Source organism: Sus scrofa, chromosome 16, assembly GCF_000003025.6.
Source record: "Sus scrofa isolate TJ Tabasco breed Duroc chromosome 16, Sscrofa11.1, whole genome shotgun sequence".
Taxonomy (NCBI): Eukaryota; Metazoa; Chordata; class Mammalia; order Artiodactyla; family Suidae; genus Sus; species Sus scrofa.
In genome coordinates, this window is record NC_010458.4 from 39372035 (window position 1) to 39388394 (window position 16360).

General features: G+C 40.6%; 1 protein-coding gene across 4 annotated transcripts in view; it reads right to left on the bottom strand.

Annotated features, from left to right (window-relative positions):
* PDE4D (phosphodiesterase 4D) overlaps window positions 1-16360 on the bottom strand; it is a 1509235-nt gene that overhangs the window by 1474735 nt on the left and 18140 nt on the right. Inside the window, exon 4 of one of the 4 annotated variants that reach the window (XM_021076867.1) lies at window positions 8559-8672. The exons of 2 other annotated variants lie outside the window; for them this stretch is intronic. The gene's annotated coding sequence lies outside the window, so the exon portion shown is untranslated. Of the gene's footprint in view, window positions 1-614; window positions 1455-8558; window positions 8673-16360 lie in introns of those variants that run through there. One more of the 4 variants, XM_021076872.1, reaches the window with a different exon arrangement.

The following is a 16360-nucleotide window of genomic DNA, read 5'->3' on the forward strand; positions in this document are numbered from 1 at the left end:
ACATGAATAAATAGCCCCATTGTTTTCACAACCCTGGATTCCTGCCTGAAGAAACCCTAGACCTCAGACCAGTTCTCTGGGACAAAACTGCACACAGTTCAAATGCTAACTCTTCGAGATAGTATCTACGGTCTAAACCAAGAGATAAGCAGTTACTTACAAAAATGTCAGTAAGAAGGCCTGTTCACTTCAAAAAACAAAAATAAATAAAATTTTTCATTTAAATAAAAAGGTACTGGAGCTTAAATCTGTGGTCACTGCAGGGATTAAGCTTATGTTCTTGGTTCAGATAACAAAACACGTCATCTGGGCACAGAGACCTCATAATCATGTTTTTGGCACAAGGGGCAGGGGAATTTTTGTTGCTGTTTTTTTTTAATTCAGTCTCCCTAAGAATATGAACATGTGGAAACATACAATGAGTATGACAAAATTCTAAAACATATTACACTTAAAATTAACCTTAACCAACAATCTTTTGCACTCACATACAGTCAAAATTCTTCTAGGCAATGAGGTATTAAGAAATTTCTTTAGTCTTACTGTTTGTCAGTGTTTCTCAAAAGCTATGCAACAATATATATACACACATACAAAAACAGGCAATTACTTACATTTTGTAAGAGAAAAACTTGAAGGGTCTCATTCTTCATATTTGATGCTACAACCAGCTCTTTGTTTCAAGCAATGGGTAAGCATTACAGCATGGAGATTGAGAGCAAAAATTCTGAGCCAGACTGCCTGGGTTCCAATCCCAACTCTGACTCTTAACTGAGGACTTGGAGTAAGTTACTTAAGAGCTCTGTGCCTCAGTTTTCTCATATAAAAAGTGGTACCACCCACAGTAACTACTTCCAGGGCTTGGCGTGAGGAATAAATGGGCAACACCTGCTTAGAACTGGGCCTGTTGCTGAATATTCATTAATAGAAAACTGTCATTGTATTATAATTGTTATTAAGCTCATTGCAATAAATGTACACACTATCCAAAATGAAGATGAATTACTGAACAGCCAGATACAGTGAAATATATCTATGAACAGCACATATCTCGTTTCAGGTAACGTTTATATAAGTAAGATTTTGGCATGAAAGCCTCTGAGATAACAACTCAAGGAGATGGGCCTGTTAACCGTCAGTTTTCTGCCTGGTTATCACTTGACACTTTCAACTCTGTCCTGCATTTAATGTTTCACACAAGGACACGAACCTAGGAAATGACACAGAAGGGGGTAATTGTAGTAGACCTGATTCATATGAGAGAGGGTACGAAGTTCAGGCTAGTTTAAAGATTCATGCATTAAGGCAAAAAAATACTGGCAGCCATTAATTTTAGACACAGCACCCTAACCAAAAAAGATATGGAGGGAAAAAATAGGTTACCTATTACGAACAGCTGTGCTGATCATCCAAACACATGAACCATGTCTAGAATTCACACTGACTACTCAGCCTCAATATAAGAGAACACTGATGCCAATTATCTCCCTTCCTCCCAGGATGAGAGATTTCTCAGAGTAGGAGATTATTAATTGAAACTTCGACTTGCTAAGAAGGGGCAGAGAAAAAACAGTCTGCTTGGTGAGGGAACAGCTGCCCCAGGGAAAGACCGTGGACTTGTACATGCAATCATTCCTTCATCTACTCGGGAGTGGTCTTGCACTTTATCTCCTTCCATGTGCACACACACTCCCACCAGGTACATCCAACTGCCTACAGGTGCAGGGGAGCCCATGCTCTCTCACCACAGTGCTTCTGTGAATGCATTTCTCCACCTGTGGGCCCCACCATTAAGACCACAGAAAAGCCTCTCCTTCCTACCTACCTCCTCCCCATGCAAGGTACTTATTCCCACTGGGTAAATTAGTAAATCAGTACCACCTATCACGTGAATTAGCATGAAAGGGAAAAGAACCAATGGGAAAACTGGGTCACATTTTCAGTTTAGAAAAAAAAAAAAAGGGCTTTAAAAAATTGGGGGCACTTGCTGCAAGATCCAAAATGAAATCAAACGTTAAGACTTAATAATACCACAGATAGACTCTTTGCTAGAGTTAAAGAATCCTCTCTGGTCTGTCTCAACAAGGTGATAAAGAAGCCCACCCAGGTTGCTAGAAATGACTGCATGTGCGAAAGCTCTGCATGGGGCTCATCAGGGAGCTGATTGGGCTAAACTAAGTCTCTATTCTAAGTATCCTGCTCCTGAGTTCCCGTTGTGGCACAGCCAAAACAAATCTGACTAGCACCCTAAGTATCCTGCTCCTGGCAGAGGGATGCAAAGGGAAGGGGGTCTCAGATTCAGAGGCCAGTGATTATCTCCCCCACCCCACCTCCCAACCCCCACACTGCAATGCTATAGAGTTGGACATGAAGTTTCTCCCTGCAGCCCACTTAGGCCACTGAGGCTTTGCTACCTGCAGTATGGCTGCAGTCCATCCTGCAACTGAGGAGGCAGTCACTGGGCACTGGGCCTCCACCAGAGAGGAGGAGTATGGGGGGAGTAGAGGGGCTAGAGAATTTAAAAAATGGTGAGTTGGAAGTGAATCTTCAGAACTGTGACACAGGTCCAGTTGTCTTTACCCCCTCTCCCACTTCATCTTTGTCTTCCACCTTAAAAAACATATATATAAATATATAAATATATATATAAATATATATATAAATATATAAATATATATAAATATATATATAAATATATATATAAATATATAAATATATATAAATATATATAAATATATAAATATAAATATATATATATATATATATATATAGTTTTCCTATTCTCCCCAGCTTCCTCCACCAAAGAGCCTGAATTCCCTGCCCACCAAGTGAATCCTCTTGTGTGCCATCCTCAGAGTAACCAGATTAAACCAATCTGTGCCACTAAGATTAATGCCCCTGTTATCTTGTTATCTCCCATGTGGCCTTTTTTTTTTCACTCTTTTTTTTTTTTTTTTTTTTTTTTTTTAATGGCTGCGCCAGCAGCATATGGAAGTTCCCAGGCCAGGAACTGAACCCAAGCTGCAACTGTGACCTATGCCAGAGCTGCAGCAATGCTGGATCCTTTAACCACTACACCAGGCCAGATATAGAACCCAAGCCTCCATAGCAATCTGAGTTGCTGCAGTCAGATTCTTTTTTATTTTTTTTATTTTTGTTAACATGTAATTGATTTACAGTGTTGTGCCAATTTCTGCTGTACATATATTCTTTCTCTCCTACTATCTTCCATTATGTTCTATCCCAAGAGATTGGATATGGTTCTCTGTGCTGTACAGGAGGATCTCATTGCTTATCGATTCTAAATGTAATAATTTGCATCTACCAAAAGTCAGATTCTTAACCCACTGTACCACAGCAGTAACCCCAATGTGGCCCTTCATGTTAACAGAGACCTTCTAGAAATAAACCTGAGAACCAAAGAATTTATAACACTGAACATTTCAGGCCCCCTGGAGCATGACCACAAAGCCATGCAGAAGGCATGCAGGGCTTTCTGGGTCCTGGGAACCACACCAGCACATCAGTCACCTTCCCCTCTCAGGAGTGGGCCAGCCCAACACACAGAGCCCTGGCCAAGGAGAATGCCAGCTTTTCACTCCTCTGTGCAAGGCAAGCACAGCCAGTTGGGCGGTGCACAAGCTGTACAACCACACACACCAGTCCTGCCTCTGTGGTCCCTGAGTCTTCCTTCTCTCTATCCAGAGCACAGGCCACCAGCAGTCCAGAAAACTTTTCTCAGTTTTTAACTCTCCCACAATAGAGATAAATGCTTGGTGCCTCAAAAGCACTCTGACTAAGGGGACACATTCATAATCACCAGCTACTAAGGGGCATAGGTCACTCTATGTCTCCAAGTGCATAGGATTTTTTTTTTTTTAAGCACAGAAATTAGAGCAGTAGAAGAAAAGCAAATGGCACTTGAGTCCCATGTGCTCTAAAAAATAATGCAGAGGCTCCTCAACTTCATGTGCATTGCTAAGGTGCTTGCTAAAATGGTAGACCTCTGACCCCTCTCATAGGTCTAGAATAGAGCCTAGGAATCTGCCTTTTCATTGGCATCTCTTCCATTCCCCAACCTGTGCTTTTAAAGCCAGTCATCATGGATTAAGTTGAGAAGCATGGAGATAGTACATACAGACCCCTTAACACAAAACCTGACATGTTACAAGTGCTTGATACTTACTAGCTATAATTATTAAACGTCGGCATTGATCCCAACCTCACGTCCTCCTCTCAGACCTGACCTTTATGGAGTGAAAACTGCAGAGGGGTGTGGCAGTGTGGTAGCAAGACCAGAGCGATCCTGGCACAAGAAAAGGGAAATGAGAAGAGGGACACCAGAGAGAGAGAGCCTGATTTGTATCCTTCTAGTGTTCCGTTAGCTTTTGATGAAAACGCTTAATCTTTTTCTTTTCTTTTTTTTTTTTTTTTTTTTTTTTTTTTTGCTTTTTAGGGCTGCCCCTGTGGCATATGGAGTTTCCCAGGCTAGGGGTCCAATCGGAGCTACAGCTGCTGGCCTACACCACAGCTCACAGCAACACCAGATCCTTAACCCACTGAGCAAGGCCAGGGATGGAACCCAAAACCTCATGGTTCCTAGTGGGATTCATTTTGGCTGCACCATGAGGATAACTCAAGCTTTTGATGGAAACTCTTGAGCATCCATTACTACCATGCCACAGTATCAACAGCAACGTAGCAGTGTTTGAAACAATTGTCTATGGACCACATGTTCCCAAAGGAAAAAGCCTCCAAGTACTGGCTCCAAGTACCTCCAAGTACTGGCTCATTTTTCTGCCTCAAAGAAAGCCATACCAGGTTATTTGCTCTGTAGGCCAAAGCAGGCCCCATGTAGATAGCATGCTTTTAAATGGTTGAGTCCACCAACGTTAGCATAATATAAAAGTAAATCTGCTAGACTTTGGTGAGTCTTGGCTACTTTGCTCTGTGGCTGATGCGGGACCTCCACAGGTGGTAGGAGCTAACGCTGCCTACTTACCACTTGGAGTCATTCCTCATAGTAAATAGGATGGCCCTTCAGGAAATCTTCTGTTTAGTTTGCATGCTCCAGAGTAGAGGACAAAGCTCTGTTTAAGAACATAAATAACAAAGCTTTCTTCTTCCAAACCAAGAGGGAAGCTGGAGATCCATCCAAAATCACTTGGTCTTAAACTGCGTAAGGATAACAAGAATGCAATATTATTTTAGGCTGCCCAACAGCCTCAGTCACTCAATCTCCTCTCTGGCCTTCAGAAAACAATGACTCAATATGGCCTTTTTCTGACAGACTGCAGCCTTAGGAAAAAACTGTTCCACATATTTGGAAGTAGGGCTCTTCCTGCATTTAAATCAATGGAAGCTATTCAAAGCCCACTTAGCTTTCTCTCTTTGAAGCATGGGCATAGGAACAGAGCTGTCTGTACTCATACAATTAAAGTAAAATAAAAACCATGTGAAAAAAAATCAGATAATTTTCTTACACCATCCTAGGTGCTTGACATGTGTTTTATTGCCTGATTCCCTCAGTAACCTCCGAGAGGTTGGTATGTGTTATTATCCTCATTTTTTACCAAGAGTTAGAGAGGTTAAATTAGTTTTCCTAAGGATTCAGAGCAGGTAAGTGGCAGAACTGGAAACTGAATAAGAAAGAAAGTAGGAGTTCCCCTGTGGCACAGCAGGCTAAGGACCTGGTGTTGTCACTGCAATGGCTCAGAGTTGCTGCTGTGGTATGGGTTTGATCCCTGGCCCAGGAGCTTCCACATTCTTCAGGTGTCATCAAAAAAAGAAAATAAAAGTAACCTCAAATTCTACCAGTTATGACTTAAGTGAGGAGTTTCCATTGTGGTGCAGTAGAAATGAATCTGACTAGTATCCATGAGAATGCAGGTTCAATCCCTGATCTCGCTAAGAGGGTGGGGGATTTGGCATTATTGTGAGCTATGGTGTAGGTCACAAATGCAGTGTGGATCCCATATTACTGTGGCTATGGTGTAGGCCAGAAGCTGTAGCTCCAATTCGACTGGGAACTTCCATATGCCACGAGCGCAGCCCCCCACCCCCCAAAAAAAAGACTTCAGTGAAAACTTCCCATATTTCTATTAAGGTAACTTTATAGAAATGTGATCATTTAATTTGTGTCACTAAACAATTCTCCACATCATATGTAAAGCTCTTTATCCTCACTTTTATTGACCACACAGAACTTCCTAGAAGGTATTTATCATAAATGTCCAAGCCAGACCCTAACTGATGACTATCAAAGCTATTTCCAGTTTTCCCTGTGAATATGCTTTTGCAAACTTATTTTTATATTCATGCGGTTATCTCCTTAGGGTATGTCCTACCCTGAGAGCTGCTGGACAAAGACATGATACATTTTACACTTCAGTGCATATCACCCAGCTGCCCTCCAAAAGGTTGTGTTAGGGAGCTGCCCAAGTGTGCCCATTTCCTCACATCACAGGTACACGAGGTTTAACCATTTATTGCCAAAATGCTAGGGGGAAGGAAGAGTGTTTGGGGTTTGTTTTTTGTTGTTGTTTTGGGTTTTTTTTTCTTTTTTTTTGCATTTCATTATTAGAGAAGTTAGACTTTTTTTTTTAATGCGTTGGGTCATTTGCATTTCTTCCATGATAATTTTTTTATTACAATGCCTTTTTTATTTTTATTGTAGCGAATCTCAAATACACATAAAAGTAGACAGAACAGTATAATAAACCCCCACAAGTCCACCCTTCTTCAGCCTGAACAACTGTTGTCCCATGGCTGCCCCATCTACACAGCTCTCTTCCTTCCCTCTATTTCCACCAACTGACTTTTAAAACATAATGAAAACATAACCCTTCAGCTTCAGGTGCATTTTTATGTTCAGGAGCTGCTTTCTTCTTACATCATGAAAATTCACCCAAATATTTCTAAATATTAACGAGATAGATCATTTCCTTCTGCATTATATGAAGGAATAAAATTGGTGACCAATAAAAGAATATTTGAGGAAAGTGAGTCAGTGGAAGCTAAAGGACTCTGAGGTTCCAGAGTCTGGACATCTGAGAGGAGAGGGTGGAAGGCAGATGATCCAGGCAGAGGAAGCCCTGAAGAAAGTTGGAGAGAAGGAGGTGGAAGGGGCTACATCTGGTGAAGCTGCCCAGAGCACCGCGAGGACAGAAGGTCTGGAAAGAGCAGGGCTGGTAGCAGAGCTCTGGGGGTCAACCACAAAAACAAGGCAACATGGTGTGAACTCTCAGGAGGATGCACTAGCAGAGAAGAACACCTTGTTCTGAGCTTCAGAGGAGAACTCAACGTTTTTGCCAAGAGCCCAGTTCTTGCTCACTTTCCCAGGAAGGCAGACAGATGGTATTAGAGAGGAAGAAGTGCTGGAGGGCACCTGTTTGATTTGAACTTGGGGAAGGACACCAAGAACTGGTTATCACGCAGAGACCTGCTATATAGCCCAGGGAACTCTACACAATATTCTGTGATAATGAACATCTTCCATGATAATTATGCCTATCCTTTTTCTGCTTTATAGAGTCTGACTCCAAAATTCATTCAACTGGAGTCGGATTCCAAAATTCATTGCAAAGGCTTTCTCCTGCCTCTTGCTGTGTACTCGTTGTCTGCGCTGGACAACTTGGAGACTTTGATCTACAGCCCAGAAAACTTCAGCCATGTGTTGCCAGAGGAATTAGTCAAGTTCTATAAAACATGTTCCAAGAAGAAAAACTGGCTAATTCTAAGGAAGAGAAAGCCATAGCTTCTTGGTTGTCTGCTTCTGAAATAGGTCAGTCCTTCCTTTATCACAGTTGTTTATCATATAAGAAACAATGATCCTTTCAAACGTAATCTTGTTCTTGTGCACAGAGAAATCTGGGTAAGAGAAGAGGGGCCAAGAACAGTCTGGAAGAACATCCCCAGAACCAGGGGCTGGAAGGAATGAAGGACAAATACACACAGGCAGAGGCAGAACACAGATTCACAGATTGTTTGTGCTGAGATAAGAGCTACAGATGCCCTCACTCCAAGGAAACCGAGGCCCCCAGACATAAAGTGACGTTTTGCAATCAACCAGCATATGGCAGTTCTTCGTCTTCCGGAGCAGAGCTCATCATGCTAGGGGAAACTGGCCAGAAGAAAAGCGTAACAAAGTTGAGTCCCCAGAGCTTAAAGCACTGACTCTGCCTCCCACAGTGCCAGGATGATGTTGAAAGACCTTATGACAAAAGCACCTCACCCCAGGCCCAGGAACTTGTACACAGAGGGCCCGAACCAGATGCTGGGCCAGCCTCGTAGCTGCCAGGCTAGGTAGGGTTGAGAATACCTCTGGCTGGAGAGCCACAGGGACAATGTTATGCTGTCCTCCTGTTCCTCTACTCAAGAAAGACTATGACCCAATCCAAATAGCAAAACAGGGCTGATCACAGCTTTGGAGGTGCTCAGTTTATTTTATTTTTACAACTATCTCTTGTATAATTATTTTATTCAATTTTGTCTGTTTTGTCAGTTTTGTTTGGATTCAGCCAAATCCAGACTCGGAGCCAAAGAAAACCAAGCCTGACCTTGTAGTGGTCCTATTTTCCCAGATGGGCTTCTGCCATAGCACAGGAGAGATCCAAGTGAGACTGATGTGTCTGACAGGAAAACTGGACAAGGGCTGCTCTCTCCGATCTCACCTGCAGAAAAATGCCTGGGTCAGTCCAATGGCCCCACATTCACTCTGCCAATGCAATCAAAGGCAAGCAGGCAGCTATATGTCCGGCAGCATTAGTTCCTTCTCTACACGGTCCTATCGTGAAGCTCTTATCACACCCAAACGAAGGCTATGTTCCACCCAACGGATCCTTAGTGAGGCATAGAAAGGCAGCCCCCTCCACCTTTTCACAACATGAAAGCATTTTTTTTAACTTATCAGAAATCTTGTAAGCCTACCAGAATCAACAGTTTACCTCGAGCCTAAAAGAAAAACTGGATGAGCATATTTGGGGAAATGGCCTAGGAGTCAACAGTGATGATTGTATTATGCCAGGAGAGGCACCTGTATTATGTTGTTTAATCCTCACAACGACTTTCCACAGTGGGTCTTTATATTTGCACTTGAAATGTAAAGAAATAGAGGAAAAAATAAGAAATCGCTCATTTATGGGCTCAGCTGATTCTTCTGCAGAATCTTGCGAACTTTAAGTTTGACTTTAAAGCAGTTCTTCCAAAAGATTAAGTGAAAAGGATAGAGGAGTCTGTCTCAAATGTTAACCCATCCTGAAAGTTGAGTCCTGGCCACTGGACCAACTGGCTCCCTTCAGTTTCCACCCTGGGAAAAAACCCATCTCATGCTGATGGCCTTCTTTGGGAATAGGATGTTTCCCATAAGAGAAAATTCTTTCCAAAACTTAGTGCATATTTTAGGAGAGTTGAGTGGATTCCCAGCCATCTTTTGCACGAGAAGTCTGATACCCCCAAATCAAGCAAGTTTCAACAGCCCGACTGGTCATTAAAGATTAAAAAAAAACAAACAACAGACAGGGGAAGCTATGTTGCTTCAAAACACTTGTGAACACATGAATTTTTCAGCAGAAATTTCCTAATCCCTATGGTGTATTTCTCTCATCTCCGTTGGAGTTTTCCTATCAACTCTCAGGTTTCCTCGGGTCTTTATTTGCTGACTCTGAAGGTTGGACCACATGCAGCTGGTTTTTATTTCTTGAAACATTCATTCAATTTAGATTAGCATACTGGCTTCTTAACTTTTTTCTCCAAAAAAAAAAAAATCCAAAGTACATACATAATAAAGATGGTAAGAGTGATAATGATAAAACAGCTTTATATTTGTGTAGGACTTCATTCTTTCGAAGGCACTTTCAAATAATAAAGAAGCAAGGGGTAAAGATAGGAATAGAAATGCATAACAATAAAATAACAAAGAAATGCCGAGAGAAAAAAAGCAAAAGAGCAAAATAACGGCAAAGAAAATAAAGCCAAGAATAAAGAAATGGAAGAAGAACTTACAAACTGGGACAATGGTTGGCTAAATTACACAGGGCGGTGTGTTTAAATATTTACAACGTTGATATTCTTCAAGCAGGTAGTGTGTGCTGTCTGTAAATCACAGCATGTTTTCATTTGTTTTCTACCAGGTTAGTATGGAGAGAGTGTCTTGAATTCTCTCTCTCTAGCCTTTATCTCATCTTCCACAGATATTTCAGAATACACAGCACATAAATAATAATAGCAGAAGGAAGGTTGAAAATCTTTATATTATTTTTTTTCTTCCTCTTTAGGGCCACACCTACTGCATATGGAAGTTCTAGGCTAGGGGTGGAACCTGAGCTGCGGTGCCAGCCTACAGCACAGCCACAGCAACTCCGGATCTGAGCTGCATCTGCAATCTGTGCCCAAGTTCACGGCAACACTAGGTCCTTAACCCACTAATCCTTAACCCTTAACACCTAGGTGAGGCATCAAACCCAGGTCCTCATGGATACTAGTCAGGTTCATCACCACTGAGCCACAATGGGAACTCCTACACTAACTTATTTTATCTGGAAGTAACCTGTGAGTTAGGAAACATTTATTGAACACCATCTGTAGACAAAATTACGGTACCCAAGCTAAAGAGGAAATTCCAGAGATATTAAAGACATGCTTCTTGACCTCAGAGCTTGGAGCCTAGTCAAAGTTACAAGGTTTTCCTAAGGTGAATTTCAAAAGGGCAGTGGGAGATGAGAAGGCTCAGGGAATATAAGAGCATTCCATCTGATGCACCAATGTTACTGAATCATTTTCTGTAGCCTTTTTCAGTCTCCAAGGGACTATCCAGTTTTCTAATTCCTTTCTTACCTCTGCTCTGAATTTATTACAAAAGCTGCTTTGGAACATAAGAAAGCTCTAATATGTCTTACTTTATACAGTGTGCTCTTGTTTGTTGTTTTACGTCCATGACCTTGCATACGGCTTCTGTATAACTACAGCCTGATTCTCTAGTTCTTTCAAGTTTTTCAGGTCTTTTTAGGTCTGTATTTTTAGCATGACATGTGAAAGGCAAGATTTTTTTAAAAGCAGCTCTGTGGCATCTGCTGTTTGCAGTACATAGTACAGCACAGCAGTCTTAAGATTTTATTCCAGTCCTCACCAAGGTTCTGTATTGTTCCCCCAGGCAATTACATTCTCTCTGCAAAAAAAAAAAAAAAAAAAAAAAAAAAGAGGATGAGGTCACAAAACAGCCTCCTCCACACTTAAATAGGGATGCCAAAGCAAAATGATCTGGAACAGTCTGAATCTGTTAGAGAGTTCATCAGCCTCATTAAGCTCCAAACCTGGAATGTAACTGCCCCACCATCTTTTCCTAAAGCCTGCGTCTTCTTTTTCAAATTTATTTTATTTTTAGGGCCCCACCTGTGGTATATGGAGGTTCCCAGGCTAGGGGTCTAATCAGAGTTGTAGCCACTGGCCTATGCCACAGCCATAGAAAGGCCAGATCTGAGCCACGTCTGTGACTTAAACCCACAGCTCACAGCAACACTGGGTCCTTAACCCACTGAGCAAGGCCAGGGATCGAACCTGCATCCTCATGGATGCTAGTCAGATTCGTTCCCACTAAGCCACAACAGGAACTCCCCTTTTTCAAACTTATTTGACATTAGAGTTTGTAGCAAATTTGACTTAAAAATTAATATTCATCATGGTAAGAAAAAAGTGGAGGGGCACTTTTAAACAAGAAGCCCAAGAGTTCTGGTCTATTTAACTGCTTTCTTACTGGAAAACGCAGACTACCAATAGGAGAGTCTGACAAAATCTGCCCTCCCCACACAAAAGCAGAAAATGCTCATTTGTCTGCTTGTAGGGAACAAACATTGTGTTCCACAACAAAGGCTGCAGTGTCAAATTCAAATGTCTAAATGGAATGAATGTAAATCTTGCATTTCCCCAAAGATGTGCTTGGCTGGTCATCCCTGAAAGCTCACATTGCTTGAGAAGGGGGTGCCTGTAATGGAAGGAGAAAGAGGAAGAAAGGACAGTAGGATGGCATAGAAAGGGGAGACTGAGGCAGCAGCCAAAAAAAAAAAAAAAAAAGAACTTTTTTGAATTATTTTCAAAGGCTAGTCATGAAAGGGCCACCAATGGCATTGGCATTGTTCCTCACCCTCTGCACACAGCCAGGCTCTTTCCCTGCTGCTCTGGCACATTTAGGAAGCTTGCATAACTGCATACTTGTTTCCAACCAAGTAAAGTTCATAAAATTTCCAATTTTCACCTGTGTGGCTTTGTGTTTTAGGTCAATAACCTTAGCATAAAGCTTTCACCCCACTGGCTATCCATCCTTTCTCTGCTTCACTCTGTCTTTTGAATGGAGAATGAAGAGCTGTCAATCCCTTGAAGCTTGTCAAGGTGCTTTTTTCTCCACTAGGAGACACTGAGCACTCTAAAAGACTACCAGGTGGATTTGCACACTGCAAGCCAGTGTCACATTTGCCTGATTCTTCTCATCATAGATTTGATTTAACGGGCACATTTTTAAGGCTCAGTGCTCACAGGACCTACCTTGGAGCCAACTTCTAAGCCAGACCTTAGGTTTGTGGAAATAAAATAAGCGTGACTTATACACATGTATAATTTTCTTTGTGTGTGTATATATATATATATATATATATATATATATATATGTCATTTTAGGGCCACATCTGTAGCATATGGAAGTTCTCAGTGTAGGGGTTGAACAGGAGCTATAGCTGCAGGCCTACACTGCAGCCACAGCAACGCCAGATCTGAGCCTTTCTGCCACCTACCCCATAGCTTAGGGCAACACCGGATCCTTAATCTACTGAATGAGGCCCAGGATTGAACTTGAATTCTCATGGATCCTAGTCAGATTTATTAACCACGGAGCCACAATGGGAACTCCCTATATTTTCTCCACAGAAACCAAACCAACAGGAGATACTGGTTATAATAGGATATATTATATTATAAGGAAATCGTACATGCAATTACAGAGTCAGCGAAGTCCCACAATCTGATGTCTTTAATCCAGAGGCCCAGTAAAAACAGTGATATAGTTCTAGGAACTTGAAGGCCAGAGTTCCCATTGTGGCTCAGTGGTAATGAACCCGACTAGTATCCATAAGGACACGGGTTCAATCCCTGGCCTTGCTCAGTCGGTTAAGGATCTGGCATTCCTGTGAGCTGTGGTGTAGTTCGCAGATGCAGTTCAGATCCCACAATTCTGTGGCTATGGTGTAGGCTGGCAGCTACAGCTCTAATTCCACCCCAGCCTGGGAACTTCCATATGCTGCAGGTGTGGCTCTAAAAAGACCAAAAAACAAAGAACTGGGGGCCAATGGTGTAAGTCTCAGTAAAGGACTGAAGTCTGATGTTTCAGCTCAAGCCATCAAACAGACTCAATTCTCTCTTTCGCCATATTTTATTCTATTCAGGGCTCCATAGAATGAATGATTCCCCCCGCCCCCACTGTGGAAGCAATCTGCTTTACTCAGTCTACCGATTCCAATGTTCATCTTATCTGGAAACAACATCACAGACATACCCAAAAATAATGCTTAGCCAAATATCTGAGCACTCTGTAATCCAGTAAAGATAACGCATAAAATTAACCATACTTGTTAAATTAAAAATACAGAATTTGGGAGTTCCCGTCGTGGCGCAGTGGTTAACGAATCCGGCGTTGGAACCATGAGGTAGGAACCATGAAGTTGCGGGTTCGGTCCCTGTCCTTGCTCAGTGGGTTAACGATCCGGCGTTGTCATGAGCTGTGGTGTAGGTTGCAGACGCGGCTTGGATCCTGCGTTGCTGTGGCTCTGGCGTAGGCCGGTGGCTACAGCTCCGATTTGACCCCTAGCCTGGGAACCTCCATATGCCATGGGAGCAGCCCAAAGAAATAGCAAAAAGACAAAAAAAAAAATACAGAATTTATTATATGCCATTGGCTTATAAGATTACCAAATATGTAGTTTCATTAACTCCAAAAAAATAAAGTGGTAAGTTACTTTACTTATTTCATAAGGAACCATTCTTCTACCAGATAGCATCTGCCAATACAATATACTGTTCTATGAACAAAGATAAACAATATTATACTATACAAATTAAAGAATTAATAATAATAATAATAATAATGGATGCCACATATAGCATGATACTAACTCATTTCCCATCTCATTTATTCCTGAAACATCATTGTAAGGTAGAAATTATTGACCCAGTTTTACAGAGAATAAAACTAAGGCTTGAAGAGTTGGTAATTATTTTTCCAAGGATACACAACTAGTAAGTAACAGAGTTACTATTTAAGCCCACCTTTGTATTATTCTAAAACCCTTATTCTTAACTGCTACATCATACTGTAGTGGCTTTTCTTATAGGAAAAAAATACTTTAAAGGTAAGAGGTTAGTTCACATTTCAAGAACAATGCTATTACCAAAAGAAGTTAATATCACAGCCAAAATACTTTTTTAGGTGAAGAAATGTCATAAGTAGGTAGATAATCACAGACAAAATATGTTCAGTAAGAAGTTATCACATTTAGCTATTTTTTCAAATAACTGATATCCAAAAATGAAAATATTCAGTGAAGCACAGCTAACCAACAGCCATGTAAAAACACAACTGTAAATGATCAGGAAAGCCAATACAAGGCAGAACCTTTTAGACTGACATCACAAATGAAAAGGCTATGGAACAGTATTATAGGTATTTCTCAGAAAATAACTATGCTAAGACTGTGAAGGTCATTTGAGGAAGACAAATGTGTATGCACTTTTTGCCAAATTCCATAAAAATAGAATTATGAATTCAAGGATGCACTTTTATGCACTCTTTGAGTTAAATGTTTGTATGCCAACTATATTTCTATTTAATCAGTTAAGATTTGGAAGACACTGGATCATAACAGAAGCAGAAAACAACAGAATATCTTCAAAAAGCTAGGGGGAAAAATAACTGCCAACCTGAAATTCTATACCCAATAAAAATATCTTTCAGAAACAAAGGCTAAATAAAGACACTTCTTGAAAAATGACAACTGAGAGATTCCTCAGCAGCAGACATGTACTCAATGAAACACTACCTGTACTCTCCAGGCAGAAAGAAAGTGTTCACAGATGGAGGACTGAGGGAAAAAAAAAGAAGAGTCAAAAAAGAGGCTGTTTGTGAGTAAATCTGAATGAATACTGAATGTATTCAATAATAATTTATTCAGTGATAATATCCTGAGGCGTTTAAATATAGATATGAAATTAGAACACTTAAACAAGAGTGTGCTATAAGTTGGTAGCAGGGGAATAAAATTAGAGTGTCTTAATTTCTGTGAATTGTCCAGGAAATGTCAAAAGTATTTATTTATCTTAGGAAGTATTTAAGAAGTCAGTGATGCATGTGATAATTTTTCTTAACCACTAAACACATAGAAGGGGATTATAAAGCCAAAAGATGAGGAAACATGGATAAAAATAGTAATTTTTTAAAACTTCAAACAAAAAGAAAGTTAAAGGGAAAGAAAGAAAGAGGGGACAAATGGGGAGGAAGTAATAAGATGACAGATTTAAACCCAAATATATCAATAACCACATGAAACACAAACTGATTAAATATTCCAATTAGAAAAGACACAATTGCTAGACTGGGTTAAGCATAAACTGTTGAGCTTACAAAAGACACCACTTAAATTTAAGCATATAGAAAGACTGAAGGTGAAAGAATAAGGAAAAGTCACTATGCAAATAGTATCCCAAAACAATGCTGAAGTAGCCATTTTTTATATCAGACAAAATAGATTTTAAGACAAAAAGAATTAGCTGAGATAAAGAAAAATATTTCACAATGATAAAGGGCTCCATTTATAAGGAAGATATCACAGTTTTATATGTCCCTAATAGACTTAAGATATTCAACAACCACAAAAAAAGGCAAAACTAAAAGAAAAAATGATAAATCCACAAATAATGGTGAGACATCTTAATATACCCCTCTTGCAACAGATGTAATAAACAGAAAAATAATCATCAATTATAGAGAAAATATGAACATTATTCAAAAACTTTATTTAACTAGCATATATACAACAAAACCTTAATAACAGTAGGATACACACAGTTGGCTCTGCCCACATATACAAAGAAACTATTATATTCTTTTTTTTTTTTCTTTTTATGGCCACACCTGTGGCATATGGAAGATCCCAGGTCAAATCTGAGCTGCAGCTACAGCCTACACCACAGCCACAGCAATACCAGATCCAAGCAGCATCTACACCATATACCAGATCTTAATACAATATCCTTAACCCTCCCAGCAAGGCCAGGGATCAAACCCACATCTACCCAGAGGCAATGTCAGGTCCTTAATGCGCTG